The sequence below is a fragment of the Bombina bombina genome, chromosome 2, assembly GCF_027579735.1.
Source record: "Bombina bombina isolate aBomBom1 chromosome 2, aBomBom1.pri, whole genome shotgun sequence".
NCBI classification, from domain to species: Eukaryota; Metazoa; Chordata; class Amphibia; order Anura; family Bombinatoridae; genus Bombina; species Bombina bombina.
Genome location: NC_069500.1, coordinates 261,425,667 through 261,445,380, shown reverse-complemented (window position 1 = coordinate 261,445,380; position 19,714 = coordinate 261,425,667). Strand labels below are relative to the sequence as shown.

The window sequence follows — 19,714 nt, the reverse complement described above, 5'->3', positions numbered from 1 at the left end:
CTTTCCAAAAACAACTGCGCATTAGAGGCGCGAAAATGAGGCTCTGTCTATGACTAGAAAAGGCCCCCAGTGAAAAAGGTGTCCAATACAGTGCCTGCCGTTTTTATTAAAACAATCCCCAAGATTTAACAACTATTAAAAGTAATAATCTGCCAAATATACTTAGTAAAGTAATCGTTTTAGCCCAGAAAAATGTCTACCAGTTTTTTAAGCCCTAATGAAGCCCTTTATTCTTTTACTTAAACTAAGAAAATGGCTTACCGGTTCCCATAGGGAAAATGACAGCTTCCAGCATTACCGAGTCTTGTTAGAAATGTGTCATACCTCAAGCAGCAAAGTCTGCCCACTGTTTCCCACAACTGAAGTTACTTCATCTCAACAGTCCTGTGTGGAAACAGCTATCGATTTTAGTAACGGTTGCTAAAATCATTTTCCTCTTACAAACAGAAATCTTCATCTCTTTTCTGTTTCAGAGTAAATAGTACATACCAGCACTATTTTAAAATAACAAACTCTTGATTGAAGAACAAAAACTACATTTAAACACCAAAAAACTCTAAGCCATCTCCGTGGAGATGTTGCCTGTGCAACGGCAAAGAGAATGACTGGGGTAGGCGGAGCCTAGGAGGGACTATATGGCCAGCTTTGCTGGGCTCTTTGCCATTTCCTGTTGGGGAGGAGAATATCCCACAAGTAAGGATGACGCCGTGGACCGGACACACCTATGTTGGAGAAAAATAGTCTTTTTTTTTAAAGTTTAGATTTCAATTTTGTTCAAATTATTTGTAAAATATAATATTTTGCATAAAACTAAATCAAATCAAATTAATATTGTGCTTCATTTCACTGGTCGCAAGCTGACCAAATCCTTGTCATCTTGTCTTTGAAATGACAGGACCTTTAAAAGTTCCTTCAAAAAAAAATCCATTATATTTTATTTTGCTTTTAGGTAGCAAATTAGAAAATAAAACATTTGCATTGGCTGAGACGAAACCCTTGTGGTACATTAAAATATACATTTGTGTACTAAAAGCTTGTATTTTCTTTCTTCTCAGTTAGCTGCTCCAAGTATCACCTTTTTTATTTTATTTTATATAAATACCTGCCAACATATTCTACTCTAGATAAATAAAAACACATTGAAAGCTGTATGAATACAGATTCATCTATAAAATTCTGTTTTTCTTTGTATTCTATATAATTCATTGTTCGCTGTTCACGAGCAGTGAAAAACAAATGTAACTTTGTCAGACTGTCGTAATGTAGCTTTTGTTTTATTTTAACCTAATTGCGTATTAAAGTAATCCTCAGTCAGTGTGGCTTGGAGATACTTTTATCACCACAAATGGATGAACGTAACAGAGGAAGATAGAGATGAGGTTCTTATGATTTATGAGGGGTGTAGAAATATTTTAGAGATAGAATCTACAATTGTATAATCTATGTTCTGTGATGGAAGAATTTTTAATATTGAAAAAGTTAAATAAAAAGTGACAATTTGCAAAATATTATTTGTGGGGATAGGATAGTCAAAATTAAACATTCATGATCCAGATAGAGAACCTGTCATAAAACAATTAAAATCCCTTCTATTATGAAATGTATTTTGTTCTCTTAGTAACCTTTATTGAAAAACGTGTAAAAATTCTCAGCAGCAGCATCGCTTTTCTGGAAGCTAGCTGGTGATTGTTGGTTACACACATTTGTCTCTTGGCATTGGCTCACCAGATATGTTCAGCTAGCTCCCAGTAGTGCATTGCTGTTCGGGAGCCTAATTTAACTATAAACACCTAAAACACAAAGTATCAGCGATAACACAAGAAAAAAAAGATATAAAGAATAATATCTAGTTGTTAAAGGGACAGTCTACACCTTAGTCATTTCAAAGTTTTCCTTTAGATTAAGCTGCAAATGTCCTGAACCCTTTCTATATCACGCAGCAATTATTTTAAAATGAATATCGTTTCTGGTCACTTTGAATTGGCTGCTCTGCCCACTGATGACATCATGATCTGGGCTGCATCTATGCACTCTGCTGAATAGTATTAACAGTCTGTTGAATCCAATTAGTGAGTCTTTTGTAACTAGTGAAGCCTTTAATGCAGCTCAGATCGTGATGTCATCAGTGGGTGGGGTTTTGCAGCCATTTCAAAATAACTTTTTTTTACTGTTACTGCTGCATGATATAGAAAGGGCGCAGGATGATATTTGCCACTTAATCTAAAGTAAGACTTTGAGATGACTAAGGAGTAAACTGTCCCTTTAAATCTCCCAGTCTTCTAAGATAAAAACCTAAATACGAGTAAATAGCAATAGAAACAATAGACAGCACTCAAACAATATTGTTCAATAAAACAAAGTATGTAAAAACATTTTGACAATGTAATAAAATACATAAAAACAAGGATACCTGAATAAAATTGAATATCACTAAATGTAGCTAGTCTACTCTCTTGAGTCTGGCCAGACTATGTGATACATTTAGGAAACTCTTTATCCAAACTGCTTTGGACTACAAAAAAAATTGGATTTCTGATTAGTTTGGATTTCAAAATATTTTTATGTTTGTAAATGTAAAATTGGATGGTTTGGAGAGGGGGTGGAAACAACAATATCTTACGTCATTTAGGTAAGATTTACATGTCATAATACAGCTTATATATAGAACCTAAAGGCAGTTTTATATAATTCTTAATCCATTTGTAACAGCTTCAAGCACTCCCTAAAAACTCTACTATTCAGGGATGCATACAACCAACACTAACCTTTCCTAATGCCTTCCCCTTGAACCCCTTAGATTGTAAGCCTATGGGCCCAGCTGTTTACAGATCGCTTCATAAGAGCCGTCTACAACAGTGAAACTCTCGGCAGGGCCCTCTACCCACTTGACCCCTACAAAAGCTATCCTGTACACCGACTATGTTTACAGCGCTGCGGAATCTGTTAGCGCTCTACAAATGCCTGATAATAATAATAATAAATAGTACCATCAGAAAGACAGTACAGTACTGTAACCACAAAGGTAATAATTGTTGTTTTAAATAGTCTGTTTTTGTGTTCTAAAATGCAAATAATAAATGGACCAAATGCACAGGCAGAGAAGATTGTGACTCACAGGTTAATAAAAACAGTATTTTTTGATTAAAAAAAAAATTAATAAAAAGTTTGGATTTCAGAATAAGTTTGGGTTTTGAACCTGTAACCACTATGCGTTACGAGGATCCACCTCTTCATCAGGTCAGTGGACTTTCGATTAAAGAGGTGGCATCTTAAAAAGCATTGTTTGTCACATTGATTTCTATTGAATCCTTTTCACTAAATTATTTAATATGTTATATTCTCTTATTTTTTTAGAAGTAGTTGGAAACTGAAAACAAAGTGTTCGCGAGCTCCTTACCCTTTGTAAACTAATACACCTTTAATCTACAGCTATAACAATCAGAATCGTTATCGCCAACAATATTAGCCGAGTGTTAATCCATGCGCAGTTACTTTACATAATCATAGAGAAAAGTCTGATTCTGCATAAATGGACATTACAACCAATATGTAACAGACTGTCCCTCTCTGATGAACAAGATGTCAACCCCGAGACGCATGTTTCAGCCTTCTGTGTGCCTCGTTATTGAGGTGCAGCCGTATCCTATAGGTTCCAATACCTCCAGCTCTCTACTTCAGACATCGCCCTCTTTTTTTCAATCGGGTAGAAAATTGTCTTTCTGCAGTTTTCTCATTGATGCTATTACACTACTTATAACTTAAAGGGATATGGAAAACAAAACCTTTATTTTGTGATTCAGAAAGAGCAAACAATTTTTTACAAAGTTTCCAGTTTACTTCTATTATCAAATCTGCTTTGTTCTCATTGTAATCTTTGTTGAAGAAATACCTAGGTAGGTGTCTGGAGCACTGCATTGCACAAAATAGCATAACATTCTTGCAAAACTGCTGCTATATAGTGCTCCAGATGTGCACGTTCCGGACCTTACGTCCCTGCTTTTCAACAAAAGATACCAAGGGAACAAAGAACATTTTATAATAGAAGTAAATAAAAAAGTTGTTTAACCCCTTAATGACCACAATGTACCCTGTATGTCACTGGTCGTTAAGGGTTTTTTCAGGACATAATAGCACAAGTCTAGCAAGAACACGCTATTAATGCCCTCCCTCCAGCAGGCTTTGTGGAATAGAGCAGTCTCAACGCTTGTGGCAAGACCACGCTATAAAACAATCAAGTCCCAAAAAAAGGCCAGCGACATACAGGGTACGTCGCTGGTCCTTAAGGGGTTAAAACTACATACTCTATCTGAATCATTAAATAAATAATTGTCTTTTGTGATTCATGTTACTTTATTATCTTAAAAGCAAAGCTGTTATCTATTCCCATCTACTCTACACGTCCCATACCTGAATTCTCTTAGCATTAAACTCTGTAACCATCACTTCTACCCAGGTTTGTTGTCTGAGTCACACTTAAAGGGACATTAAACACTAAATACATGCTAGATAGAATGATGCATTCAAAGAAAAGATTAGTCCATGACTAACATGTAGATGTATTTTTTAAAGTTTCATTAGTTGTTTAAAAAGTGACAAAATAAGTGTAAAGTTTTAGTGTCTATAAAACACGTAGCTGCCATGTTGTAACTTGTGTTACCTTCTCTGCTGTGGCCAATTAGGGACTGTTATAAATAGATCACTAGAGTGTGCAGCCAATGGTTGTGCTGGATTTAACAGTGTTCTGCACTTCCATTTCTAACAGGAACTGAAAAGCTCACAATTTCAGAATGGAATTACAGGAAAAGAGGACAAAATAAATAATGAAAGTATACTGCAGAGTTGTTTTATTATATACAATTTATCATTTTATATTACCATCTCAAAGTGTTTAATGTCCCTTTAACTCAGCTCCGTCACTCTAAATATGCAAGCACTCTCCATGTCCTGTCATTTTTATCTACACTCCATCTCTAGAATTCCCTCTTTCCTTACCTTATTCTGTTTTTCCTCGATTACTGTAATTGTCTAGTTATTGGTCTCCACAACTCCACATGGAGATTGGTCCCGAGGTGTTGATTAGGCATAGAGCCTGGTTTCTCTCTTTTATGTATGCAAATTAGTTTAATTGCAGGTCCCATTATAAGACCCGATATATCAAGTGCTTATATCTCAATAAAACATAACTGAAAAGTATATATAGTGAGCATTTGAAATTAATCGGTTCAATTGTTTAACCCCTTTGCTGCTGAGCTGGTTTTGAACTTTTAGATGCCGGTGAAAGCGATGTTTTACAATGAGAAACCCAGCAGCTTAAATGTATACCATTATTTTGGGGAAATGTTATCAAGCTGCATTTGCAGCTTATGAGTGCAAGCTTGCATGGGTGAGCCTGTAACTGCAAATCTAAGAACAAAAAAGACCTGCTTCTTTGGCCTCTTCTTCAGAGGTGACGAGAAATCACCTTGGTACTCTTATTCTGGGTGATTGACATGCCCTGCACTCATACCATCTGTTGCACTAGAGCAGGGTGCAGAATTGCACACAAACTCTTGTTAAACTCCATAGTCAAAATGTTTGTGGTTCTATTGCAGTGATCACCTGGCTATAATAAAAACTTATATAGTGCATTTATTTTAAAGAGGGGCTTCAGGGCTTTAACGTAATGGGTCTTGGGAGTTTCAATGTCTTCATGATTGATTATAACTGCCTAGAAACTCCCACTCTGTGTGTGTGTGTGTTTATTTTCATTTTTTTAATTTGGAATTTAACTGTGTACCCCTAAGTCACATACCGATTGAAAGAGCAGCCAATTTACTTTTAATGGGGATCTTGGAGGCTGCTGGGCCTTAAGTGAGCTGAGGGATCTTTTTTGTTTGTTTGTTTGTTTTTACTCCATACAGTTCAATTCTTGTGGAAGCACCCCTGCATTCCAGGTTTCTGGGGCTTGGTGATGTCTCTGGCATGCTCTAGGGCAGTGATTTGCAAAAATTTTTTGGGCGTGGCACACTTTCTAACATTAAAAAAATCCTGTGGCACACCACCATCCCAAAATTTTACAAAATCACACATTATAGCCTAATACAGGATATATATATATATATATATATATATACAGCATATTTATATATATATATATATATATATACACACACTGTACTGTGCTGTCATGCCATGCCTCCTGCAAACTATACATGACATACTGACATTCATTCACAAACAATCATGATTGCCTGTGAATGAATGTCAATGTCATGGTTGTAAATGATGCCTGATGAGCCTGTTGCATACCTCCCAATATTTCAAAATTTGAAAGAGGGACACCCCCGCACTGTTGTCAGTCTGCTGCGGCACACCTGAGGATCTCTCACGGCACACTAGTGTGCCACAGCACACTGGTTGAAAACACTGCTCTTGGGTTCCCCCTGTAATAACAAACTGCTTGACCACCCTGTAGGCCCATGGAAATGCAGAGGTTAAAGCATAATCCACTCAGGTATTGTGCAGAGAAATACTACATCACCCTCACACTGCTCGACAAATCTGTTTAAATATTAGGAGCCCGTAAGAATATTTAGGAGCCAGAAAGTGGTATTTGTATATAGATATATGGAGAATAACCCCAAAAGTTAGGATCCAAGGATAGAATTCTAGGCGCCAGCGGCTCCCTGGCTCCTTGGTTTGTCGAGCCCTGCTGTAGGGGTAAGAGATTTATAGTTAGTACTGTTATATTTTGTAAATGGTGAGATTTCTTTATAGACAGCATTACCTTTTTAAAACTAAAATTTAAAGGAACTAATTATATTATTGCAGTTTATTTTTGGCATTAAACAGATATAATGTAGTGATTTGTTTTAGACAGAATAGGATGGTTTGCAATACGTTTACTTGATTATATATGATTATATTTTAGTCATACACTTTAAAAAAAAAAAAAATTTCCATAAGGTGTGATTTCTTTTTACACAGCTACAGAACTAACAGCTAGACGATTTCTCGTCATGATAGAAATAAATAATATTGTAAAAAATATTGTATTGTTTGCTATATCAGAGTTTCACCCTTTGTAGTTTAAACATAACCTTTGATTTAAAAAAAAAAATGATAGATTTAAATAAATAAAAATATAATAAAAATTAAAGTAAGGTACTTTAAATCCTCTTTTTTTATTTTGTTTCATCTCCTATATTTTTCATTTATTGTTTGAGGCCTAAAGAATAGATTAAATGTATGGAAGCCTGTCTTTTATTATGCATTGTTAAAACAAGGATATTAAAGGGACACTCAGGTTAAATTAAATTTTCATGATTTAGATGCATGTCATTTAAACATTTTAAATTTTATATTTACACTTTTTTAGTCACCAGATCCTACTGAGCATGTGCAAGAATTCTATACGTATATGACTATACGTATATGCATTTGTGATTGGCTGATTGCTATCACATGGTACAAGGGGAGTGGAAATATACATAACTTTGAAATTTGTTATAAAAAAATCTACTCATATGAAGTTCAGACTAAATGCTATTGCATTGTCTTGTTATCTTGCTTTTGTTGATTATGCAAATCTAATGTGTTGACTGGTCCTTTAACACTTGCTGCTGTACACTACATATACACAAGTGCTCCTAACTTATTGTTGTGTATTTATCTTAGCATGAAAATCCTCTGACTCCTAAAAAAAAGTGACTGGATGCTCGCTTTTATGGCTGTCACTAATTTTTTTTTTATATACATTTATCAACTCTTTATACATCTTAAATAGCAAATATTAGTGATAAACTAGACCTTTATAAATGCATGTTCTTTTCCCTAAGGTGATATGATTTCTAAGGCTGAAGTTATATGACTATGTATAATATCTTAATTCAATGTATAATATTTTTTGAGGTATGTTGGATACATTGATAAGTTTCTAGAAGAGGAAATGGACTAGAAATGTACTTCACACTTGAAGAAATGTGCAGATCACTATTCTGTTGTTTTGATTGAGCTGAGTCTAAGATAGGTCTGTAATTTTCAGTGAGAAATCTGTTGAGACTGTGCTGGAAAATACATGTAAAGTAATTGAAATAGCTATGTACATATATTGTTTCAATCTGTTGCCTGATAGATTACTTTTTCTGTCCAAGTAGAAGGATAGAAAAATTATAAGCAGAAACATTCAGGTGAAAGGCAACTATCTCTATCAACTGAGGTGAGCGATGTACCAGTGAAACTTCTTACTAGAAAATTGAATGTTTTTTTTTTAGATTTGACAGGCTATAATTTTCAGATAAATGAACCTTGAAAAGGAAAACAATTCAAATATCTCTTCCTTCCAGAAGAAATAAAACACATTTATTCACACGTAAATGTAAATTTTTATTGCACCAAACGTTTTCATATAAGATTGCACATTTAGTGTGTGATTGAGATTCTAGGAAGATATTAGGACAGATAGAATCACTGTGAAAAAATTACTGAAGGACAAACATAAGAAACTTAAAAACAAATATGAAAGTCAAGCACAAATTTGAAATGTAATTGAAAGCAAAGTTTGGAGTTAGTGGGGTGGTGAATGGTCAGAGATTCCTTTTGATTTTTGTTTGTGGCTGATGTTATTCTGAGGATTTACCTTTGAGGAGCCCTTATTAAAGGTTTTATAAGAGGTTTGTTAAATCTTATGCTGCACCATTTCAACTGTTTTATATATATATATATATATATATATATATATATATATATATATATATATATATATGTTCGTTCCTGTGATTGCACTTCTCTCTGTATGTATTTAGTCTCCCTATTGGAAAAAGGGGCAACCAGAAGTGGACTCCTTGCTCAGTGTGCTTAGAGGAATATGGCTACACCTCACTGACGAGGCCCAATGAAGGCCGAAAAGATTGTCTGGGGTTGCTGTGTTCCTTGTTCAAAGAAGAATTGCCTGGTATTTCGGCGCTGGACTGACCGTAATAGGCGGGATCAGACTGATATATTACAGGAAAGTTCTACTCTGTGAAAAGCATTACTGGGCTAAAAAGCTGCACCCAGGTGGTAAATCACCATAGAACAGACCAACAATGGTATTGAGCCAGTTGTTCGTTCCTGTGAGTGCACTTCTCTCTGTATGTATGTATATGTGTGTATGTATGTGTATATATATATATATATATATATATTCATAAATGGAAAGAGTCCACAGCTGCATTCATTACTTTTGGGAAACTCAGAACCTGGACACCAGGAGGAGGCAAAGACACCCGAGCCAAAGGCTTAAATACCTCTCCGACTTCCCTCATCCCCCAGTTATTCTTTGCCTTTTGTCCCAGGAGGTTGGCAGAGAAGTGTCAGAAGTTTTCGATAGCCTTATGGAGGGTAGTACTCTTCGGCATGGGACTGGAGTTTTAAAGTAGTCCTGTCAGCCTCTCAGTGAGAGCATGGATGAAAGTTAGAGTCCGTAGATACAGGGAGAGTCTTTCTGCTAAACCATCCCGACTCATATTAACAGCTCCACAAGCGATCAGCGTTGATGGGTTTCGCTGCCTGCTTTCTTCTCTCAAGTCCATGGCAGAGGTGAGGCAGACGTTATGATTGTCTGTATTACATGGCAGAGGTGAGGCAGACGTTATGATTGTCTGTATTACAAATGTTTTCCTGAGAGGCTACCACCTTGCAGGACTAACTATAACTCAGGGTCTCAGTGAGGCTCCTTTTGTATCTTGGAATCAAGGTTTAATATCTCCTGAGTGGGTTTATTGAACAGGGGGAAAATCATTTTTATGTGATTCAACCTGCTTATGTGTAGTGTTACTTACTCTCTTGGCAATAGAACATAACAATCTTTGGAAGTGACGCAGCCTTTATGGTTGAGTGCACTTTTTGGACCGCACGGTGCACCTGGTGACTGGGCGTAATCACGTTTTGACTCTCCATTTCCGCATTCCTGACAGTGTGGCGCCGGAAAATTTCTGGTCTGCTGGTGTCTGGGTCCTAGGAGGTGGTGAGTGCCCCAGTCATTGTGGGTGTCGGGTGCCGTTTGCAGTTTATTATTTGGTCAATTTGTATTCAGTATCCCAGTTATGGAGGAATCTGATATTGGGGAGACGAACGTGGTTCTTTTTCTCGTGAGGAATACAAATTGGCCCGGGTGGTGCATGCCCTTCAGTTATGTTCAGAATGCCAACTTAGAGTGCTCAATTCCTCTGAATCGGGGAATCAAGGGGCTGCTGAGCCATCCGTCTCTGGCGGGTGAGTTCCCTACCACCGCTTTCTACACATGCAGGTAACCCAGATTTTGCTTATCCTTCTCTGAAAGATGGTTTGTCCCCCCCCCCCACCCCCCACCCCCCGGAGGTCATGGCACGTTTTTGCATTTCCATTATTATGGCGCACTTTTTGGACCGCACGGTGCACCTGGTGACTGGGCGTAGTCACGTTTTGACTCTCCATTTCCGCATTCCTGACAGTGTGGCGCGGTAAAACTTCTGGTCTGCTGGTGTCTGGGTCCTAGGAGGTGGTGAGTGCCCCAGTCATTGTGGGTGTCGGGTGCCGTTTGCAGTTTATTATTTGGTCAATTTGTATTCAGTATCCCAGTTATGGAGGAATCTGATATTGTGGAGACGAACGTGGTTCTTTTTCTCGTGAGGAATACAAATTGGCCCGGGTGGTGCATGCCCTTCACTTATGTTCAGAATGCCGTCTTAGAGTGCTCAATTCCTCTGAATCGGGGAATCAAGGGGCTGCTGAGCCATCCGTCTCTGGCGGGTGAGTTCCCTACCACCGCTTTCTACACATGAAGGTAACCCAGATTTTGCTTATCCTTCTCTGGAAGGTGGCTTGTCACCCCCCAGAGGTCATGGCACGTTTTTGCATTTCCATTATTATGGCGCTGGCGCATCTGCAACTGCCAGAAGTGTGCTTGCGATATTGTACGTGTTCTGTTGACAGGGGCTCTTCAGGCATGGGATGGCCTGCTCAGCTCTCCGGGGAACGACTGTCCCTGAGGCTTCAGGGGGTCAACCTTCGGGGTCGTCTTCTGTTTCGGCGACGGTATGCTGTACCTTTCGTTACAGACTGGAGCGCCTTCATGTCCTTTTTGAGACACATTCTGGCGTTGTTGGAGGATCCCATTCTTAACGGATGTGGGAATTCTCAGTCTTCTACTTCAAGCGGCTTGCAGCATTAGCTATATGAGGATGAAGTAATCTTTCTATAGCCTTGTTTATTGAGTATCCTTTCCAGTCCTGAGCTGGGAGAACAGGATCCCGGTCCAAGGGTGTGTCTGTTCTTCTTGGGCAATCACCGGAAATCCAGAGAGGGAACAAAAAAACAGCGCTCCAAGCCCAGAAAAAAGTTAAAAGTTCAGCTTTATTCCAACATGATTAAAAACATGCAAAATATGTAAAAAGTGGTCAGCACAGTTGTGCAAAATACAAGTAAAAGAACAGGTGCAAAAAACAGCAAACGTTTCGTGGTTCACGCACTTGATCACTGCTGTGCGAGTAGCACTTGGGCGATCACCTATGGGTTGCCTTATTTTTATTTTAATCTGGTTAGGATGATTTTTTATTTGAGCTCATGTTTATGTATTTCCTTCAGGAATTTTTCTGGAATTGATGCTCGCGATTTTTGTTTTTTTGCTCAGTTTACTTCTACGGAAGTTTGTTGGTGTGAGGACATCTTAGTCTTATGTTTGTTGGATGTTTTTTCTCCATATCTGGGGATGCCCATCTGCATCCTTGACAGTATCGACCCTGAGTTTCAGGCTGGTCCTGAGTGGGTTAGGACCCTTCTGTCTTGCGGCCTATTTCAGAAACGTGGCACCTGTTCTGCTTGGCTGGTCCGGTTGGGGCGCCGAGTGTTTCACATTATTATTTGTATTTTTCCTTGTTTTTCTTTACAAGTTAAGCTAAGCATTTGAAAGGACCTGAGGGTCTGCAAAGCATGGAGGATTGGTTCAATCCTTGCTAGCCTTTCTAGCTGCCTGAGGAAACAGCTGAGCTGAGAAACACGTTGCAATCTGTTACAAAATATTTGTTTTTATATACCTTGGGTCACATCAATACCCATAGGTTTTTATATTACCTGTTTTAATAAAATATAATTTGGATTATATGGAAGCCTGAGCATGAATCATCATTCCTAGTGCCTGTGCCATGGGATCAGTTTTGCTGGGACACTGTGAGTTCCCAGCTGCTCTATTTGTGAGTATAACCACAATACAAGTTATGTTTTATTTAATCATCATTGCAGTATCACACTAGGAGACGCCCTCTTTTTTGTGATTCTCCATTCACAGATTCCTGACAGGTGTTTTCACCTGTAAGGATGAGCAGTTTATCCTTCTGGGGATTGTTCTGTTACATCTGGGGAGATTGGAATCTCCATGATGAGTCTGTCAGTATGCTAAGTCTTCATCATTGAGGTCTACTGTATTTTGCTATGTCCATCTCCTTTGTGGTTCTCTTTGAGAGTACCTCTTGGAGGAGTTCTTGGGTTAGCATCCAAGTTCTGTCGGGGGGGGGAGGGGGCTGAGTCCTCTCCATTCCATCCTTCCCTAGGGGTTAGTGATTGGGGTCCTTTCTGTTTCCCTGGTTTTCAGACCTGCCTGTCGCTTGGGCTGGCCCGTTGTGGAGCAGGAACTGAAATCTGTTATCCGTCCTCGGGTCACTTGAGGTTCTGTTAGCCTCCTTGAGGTTCTGTGCTTCTCCATGTTCCAGATATTTGAGTAGGTCTGGTGGCTTTTAGCCTGTGATGTGCCCACTATTTAGTGGATGTTTAGCAGTCTGACAATGAAGGTTTGTTAACTCTTTCAGCTGCTCTCCTTACTAACAAGTGTTCTAATAGTCATCCTGGTATGACTGTGGAGTGTGGTGTTGTTTCAGGTGTTTTGCTTTTCTGAGTTTTCTGCACGTGTTTGATCTCTGAATATTTCAGTATTTTGAGTCATCTCGTGTCCTGAAGACTCTGTCTTCAGTTGTCTTTCAGGGTGTGGTTGCACTGTAATTTGGAGAAGTTTTCTTCTTGGTTTCAGATTCCCGGTTTTAACCTTGTGGTTTCTGTACTTCCGGGGTCTGGGCATTGCCTTTCAGTAATCCTTAATTTTTATTCATGTCTTCTCCTTTTTTGGAGAGTTGTCGGTGTTGCTGGGGACCGACTGCTGGGTGGCGGTGTCTCCTGGAGGCGTGTTGGCTCAGTCGAGTTTATTTCTGTGGTCTCTAGCTAGGCTTATGGACTATCTGCGGGTCAGTGTCCTTGGGCTTCCTTTTCAAGGTTTTATCGACTTCGAATGAAACAGGTTTTTTTTTGGGTAGGGTTTGCAGGCCTGGTGCCTTCAGAATGGGCCGCCTTTTGTACCCTCCCGTTTTTGCATTCAGTGTCCTCTATAGCTTGGGTATTGGTTTCCCAAACGTAAAGAATGCAGCTGTGGACTCTTTCCATTTATGAAAAAAAAACATAAATTATACTTACCAGATCATTTTCTTTTCTTCAGATGGAAAGAGTCCACAGCTCCCCGCCCGTGTTTTTTTCTGTGGGGCGTCTGTTATTTTTATTCTTCTGGCACCTTTTCACCCTGATATTTCTTCTATTGTTCCTTGTTCCTCGGCAGATGAGGGAAGTGGGAGAGGTATTTAAGCCTTTGGCTGGGATGTCTTTGCATCCTCCTGGTGGCCAGGTTCAGAATTTCCCAAAAGTAATGAATGCCGCTGTGGACCCTTTCCACCTGAAGAAAAGAAAATTATCAGGTAAGCATCATTTATGTTATTTCCAAATTTGGAACTCTGTAGTAAGTGATGCAACAGGTGCTACACGCTTCAGCACACCCTGGCTCTTCCCTGTGAGTTTGCGTGAGCTACTACTTCATGTCTGGGCTGTTATTGTCCCAAAATGCTTCCACTTCACAATAGTAGCACTTACAGTTGACCATAAATTTCATGAACTGACTTCTAGCACAGGTTGCATCCTATAACAGTGCCGAGTTTAAAGTTGCTGAACTCTTCAGTACAGCCCATTGTACTGCTAACTCTTGCCTATGGAGATCTCATGGTTTTGTTCTTTATTATATGCACCTATTAGCATTAGATGCGTTTAAAACACCTGAACTCAATAATTAGTAGGGGTATCAACATACATTTAGCCATATAGTGCTTGAACATGCACCCTCAAGTTTGTTTAAAAACAGCACTCCATAAAATGCGCCCTGTTCTCTTTATGCTTACTATGAGCACACCCACACAAGAAACTTCTCTTAACTTATGTCTTATTCTGCCATGTTAAGCCAGCTATATGGTAACATCCGACCTCAGTCCAGACAAAGCTCTCCACATCTCTTTTATGGCAAAGAACTTCTGTTTAAGTAAAGAGCCATTATAGTGATAAACTGACATGCTTTTATTTGTTGGAACATGCAGTTTTATCACTAGCGACGCTGCAAATATAGGTGTTTAACCTTTGCAAATGGTTTAAGCACATAGTTTCTGCTTGGGACCAGCAATTCTCTTCGGGTACTTTAACAATGTGCTTAACTCCTTTGCTGGGTTAATTTGAAAGATTTGCAGTGCAGCTAGTGATAAAATGACATGTTCTAACGATTTAGATAATGTAATTTTATCACTGTAATGGCCCTTAAATTTAAAAATTGTATAAATATATTAATAATGGGATTATTAAACTCACAATATATAACCTGTAAATAGATTCCTTAGGTGGTTGTAGCTATGTTATGGTTATAGCAGAAAGTCTAGGTAGTTATGGTTGTAGCAGAAAGTCTAGGGATGATGCAGTGGTAAATGATAAAAAGTGTCTTCGATATTTTAAATTGTTATTTTTTTTAAAAGTATTTTTGAAACGTTTTAAAGGCAATGGTAATCCTGGAAAAAGACTAGCCAATAGTGATCTTTGTGGTCATATATGTATCACTTTCTCAGGCAAGACGAGTTTTTGCTGTCCCATTTCTTGTTTTCATTGGTCAGTTGTGTAGTTAAATGGGCAGTATACACCAATGTTAATTTAACTGCATGTAATAGACAGTACTGTAGAAAGAATAATATGCACAGATACTGATATAAAAATCCGGTGTAAAACCTTTTAAAAATGTACTTAGAAGCTCCCAATTTAACACTGTTAATGAGATAAGCCTGGGACACCCACTGAAAGGGGCTGATAGCATAACCTCCCCCCTCCCCTGCATATGAAAAGACCTATTATACAATCAGAAGCAGTCTGAATAGAGCAGTATACATCTAAAACTTCGGGGCTTGGTTAGGAGTCTGAAAATCAGCACAATGTTATTTAAAATAAGCAAAGCTCACAAAAACACATCCAGATAGGCTATATAATTGGATCATCTACAAAACATTTATGCAAGGAAAAATCTAGTATATAATGTCCCTTTAAATCAAGGTTGGAAGTTTCTGCTGAAGAGGCACGGAATGATATGTGTCAAACAATATAACAGTGTGGTTTGGTGTTAGTTAATTTAGTGTATCATTGATAACAGTAAGAAAAAAAAAGTTGATGTATTTTATCTCCGAAATATTGATGTATTGACGCTTTCTTCAGCTTTTGGTCACGCTTCAGTAAAGATTTTAGTTTTATTGGGGATATTTAGATTGGCAGTTGTGCACTTCCATCAAAAGTCCCCACAGATTTGTTTGGGAATTCTAAGGTCATGTGTTACGTTGCATACTGATAAGAGGAGGACATGGCAGTAGGTTGTGTGACATCCAAATTGGATTTTGACACAAAGCTGCATTTACAGCTGCTGGTACATTTTGGACAACAAATAAAAGTAATTTAATGTGTGTAGTTGGAGAGATTTAAAGTTCAATAACATGGGAACTCCATTAACTGCAAGAGAGAGCATGTGTATTTTAGCAACATATAGGTGCTGATTCAAAATCAAAGAAACCTGATGATTTGTGCCAAAACTTACCTCAAAATCAATAATCAGTATTCATATTCAAACGATATGGCTCATATATGCAGCTATTCGGCTGATGCGTGAAATGTTGCAGGAAAATGTGTGGTTGCTATACACTTCATGCCATATTGGCTTGGAAAAAGCAAGCAATAATACAAACAGGCTTGAATAAACACAGCAAATCTTCACCAGCTACTTGTTGGGGAGCTCCATTGTAAGCAATGGAGGAAATGCAGCCAGACAACAGTGCCCCTTAAAAAATACTGAACATTAGAAAAAATGCTTAAGATAAAAAAAAAAGAATAAAAACCCCAAGAAAATAAAAACTCACCAGTTTCTATGGTTGCTTCTTAAAGCACTGCTTTTCTTTTTCTTTTTTCTTTCAACCTTGGTGCAATTTGCACAAATATTGGCAGTGCATTTTGCCTACATTTCGTTTTCAGTATGTTTCAAAATACTCTGTGGATTTAATCGGACCTGCTTGAAAATATGTTGTTTCTTTTTTGAATAGAGACCATAGTGTATCACTGTGTTGCCACCTCAGCCGTGTTTTCCTGGACACTTATGAGTTACACATGCTTCATGGTATGCAGGGAGGAACATGAATAATGCTTTCTAGGGTAGGGTTGACACTCGTCCCTCAAAATAGAGAAGACTTATAAGTTACACATGCTGCAGGGAGGAACATGTATAGTTTTTCTGGACAGCACTATTTATATTCCTCCCTGCACACCCTGCAGCATGTGTAAATCATAAGTGTTCTGTATTTTGAGGGACGAGTGTCAGCCCTACCCTAGAAAGCATTATTCATGTTCCTCCCTGCATACCCTGCAGCATGTGTAACTCATAAGTGTCCAGGAAAACATGGCCGAGGTGGCAACCTTAGTATCACACCTCTAACCAGACAAGTCTGCATTCTGTTTTGTGCCAGTACTTAAAGTGAAAGTAAATCCTAGTGTTTTAGAAACGCTAGGATTTACTATTGAAACAAATAAAGGGCACTTTAATTCATGAAGTATAAGATACTTCATGTAGAAAGCTCCTTTATTTGATTCAATCGATCGCCACTCTTAGTTCCTTCAGCAGCGCATGACTATTTTTTTTTTTGGCTAAGAGGTGACGTTTTCACCTCTTAGCAAATAGCCGTGCGGTAAATCCGGCTCCCATGGGCGCCAAGCCGGATTTACCACACGGCTATTGGCTAAGATGTGAAAACGTCACCTCTTAGCCAAATTTTTTTTGGCTGTAGGAGCTAAGAGCAGCGATCAGTTAAAACAAATAAAGGAGCTTTCTACATGAAGTATCTTATATTTCATCAATGAAAGTGCCCTTTATTTGTTTCAATAGTAAATCATAGCGTTTGTACAATGCTAGGATTTACTTTCACTTTAAAGAGACAGTCTACACTAGAATTTTTATTGTTTTAAAAGATAGATAATCCCTTTATTACCCATTCCCCAGTTTTGCATAACCAACACAATTATATTGATATACTTTTTACCTCTGTGATTATCTTGTATCTAAGCCTCTGCAAACTGCCCCTTTATTTCAGTTCTTTTGACAGACTTGCAGTTTAGCCAATCAGTGCCTGCTCCCAGATAACTTCACGAGCACAGTGCTATCTATATGAAATACATGAACTAACACCCTCAAGTGGTGAAAAACTGTTAAAATGCATTCTGAAAAGAGGTGGCCTTCAAGGTCTAAGAAATTAGCATATGAACCTCCTAGGTTAAGCTTTCAACTAAGAATACCAAGAGAACAAAGCAAAATTGGTGATAAAAGTAAATTGGAAAATTTTATTAAAATTACATGCTCTATCAGAATCATGAAAGTTTATTTTGGCCTAGACTGTCCCTTTAAGAGAGAATAATATAATGTAACCTTTCATTTTGTTATACACATGCAGAACCAGTAATACACGGATCACAAATTACCATCATCCGTTTTATTTATATATTTACCATAACGCAAAGGTAAGTATTTTAAAAAATATTATTTAAAAAAAAAAAAAGCGTCTTTTTAAAGTTTAATAAATGAAAGTGCCCCTGTTTTTAAGATTTTGTTAAACTTTACAATCGTTAAACTTTACAATCACTTTAACTTTAATTCGACCATTAAGTTTTCTTCCTTTCAAAAATGCACTTATCATTTGTTAAACTTTTTTTTTTTGAGGTGTGTTTATGTAAGTGTATGTAAGACAAGGGGACTTTCTTATCTTATAGGAAGAAACTCTGGAGCATTTATGTTACATTTTCTTGTCTTAGGAAAGAAAAATATGTTTATTCATTTTCGTCATTACATGCCATTTTAGCTCTATTTCAGAATGAAAAGTAAAGAAACTGGTAATTCAAATTTATCTCCTAACAAATATTTTAATGATAAATATTTGATTATAGTCAGCTCACTAAAAATGTCAGTTAAGAAAAGCTTTTTCTTTGCAGTGTTTGATATGACTGCAGAGTGTGCATTGCTTTAATTTGTCTTTTAATTAAAATCAGGATTACATTATTAGGAGACTTTCACATTGATGGCCAAAGTTTGGGTCAGATCTTCCTTTAGGCAATTTATGTGAGAGCATAAGATCTCTCTCACATTGTTGCTAATGCTACTTTAGAATGTATTACTCAAGGGAAAAGCTCTGAATTTTTATAAAAAGAAACACAATAATCTCTTTTATTTATGTTGTCTATCAAGTTTACTAATGCCTGCCCAAAAAATGTAAATGTGCTGAATGAAGGAAGGTTACATTTCTTTTACAAGGGTCAAATACTGTCTTGCAATCCCCTAATTGCTGCAGTAGTATCGGCAGTGAAATCATGATGAAAACCAATTTCAGATGTGTTTTGCAGTTTTAATTACTTTATCTCATCTACATTTTCTTAAGTGCAGCAAAAAAAAAACAACCTTGTTTTGTAAGATCAGATTGCAGAAAAAATATTAAAAGGATTTAAAACTCAATTGTTTTTCTTTCGTGATTCAGACAGCCCATATAATTTGAATCAAGTTTCCAATTTATTTCTTTTTAATCAAATTTGCTTCATTCTTTTTGTATCCTTTCTTGAAGAAGCAGCAGTGGACTACTGGGAGTGAGCTGTAACACATTGGGTTAGCCAATCACAAGATGTATATACCTGCAGCTACCAATCAGCAGCTAGCTACCAGTGGTGCATTCTTGCTCCTGAACCTACCTAGTTATGCTTTTCAACAAAGGATACAAAAAACAAAGAGCAATGGATAATAGAAGTAAATTGGAAAGTTGTTTAAAACAAATCGAAACCCTGCGATCATGCCTACGATCGCAAGATTTCAATGTTTGGATCGGTTCAGGGGTGTCCCTATGATGCTAGGAACGCCCTCCATGCCGCGATCCCAATCTGTAAGCGCCGTTGGCTTCAGTACAGCCAAACGGCTAGGACGTTCCATGCCGTCCTAACGGCGCTAAAGCCCAGCTCAGTTAGGACGGCATGGAACGTCCTAACGGCGGCAAAAGGTTAAAATAATATTTTGACATTTATTTTAGTCTTTTGTTTTGGAAAACATGTTTCTGTACTAAGAATTAAAAAAAAAATTGTTTTTTTCTTTCTTGTGAGATCAGCCAGTGCGCAATCAGTCCTTAAAGGGGCATGGAACCCAAAATGTTTCTTTCATGATTCAGATAGAGCAAACAATTTTAAACAACGTTCTAATTTACTTCTATTATATGATTTGCATAGTTCTCTTGGTATCCTTTTTTTATTTATTTAAAAAGCATACTTAGATAGGCTCAGGAGCAGGGAGCTAGCTGCTGATTGGTGGCTGCATATA

General features: G+C 37.8%; 1 protein-coding gene across 1 annotated transcript in view; it reads left to right on the top strand.

Annotated features, from left to right (window-relative positions):
- Positions 1-19,714, top strand: part of FBXL17 (F-box and leucine rich repeat protein 17) — a 1,296,987-nt gene that overhangs the window by 208,373 nt on the left and 1,068,900 nt on the right. The gene's annotated exons all lie outside the window — the stretch shown is intronic.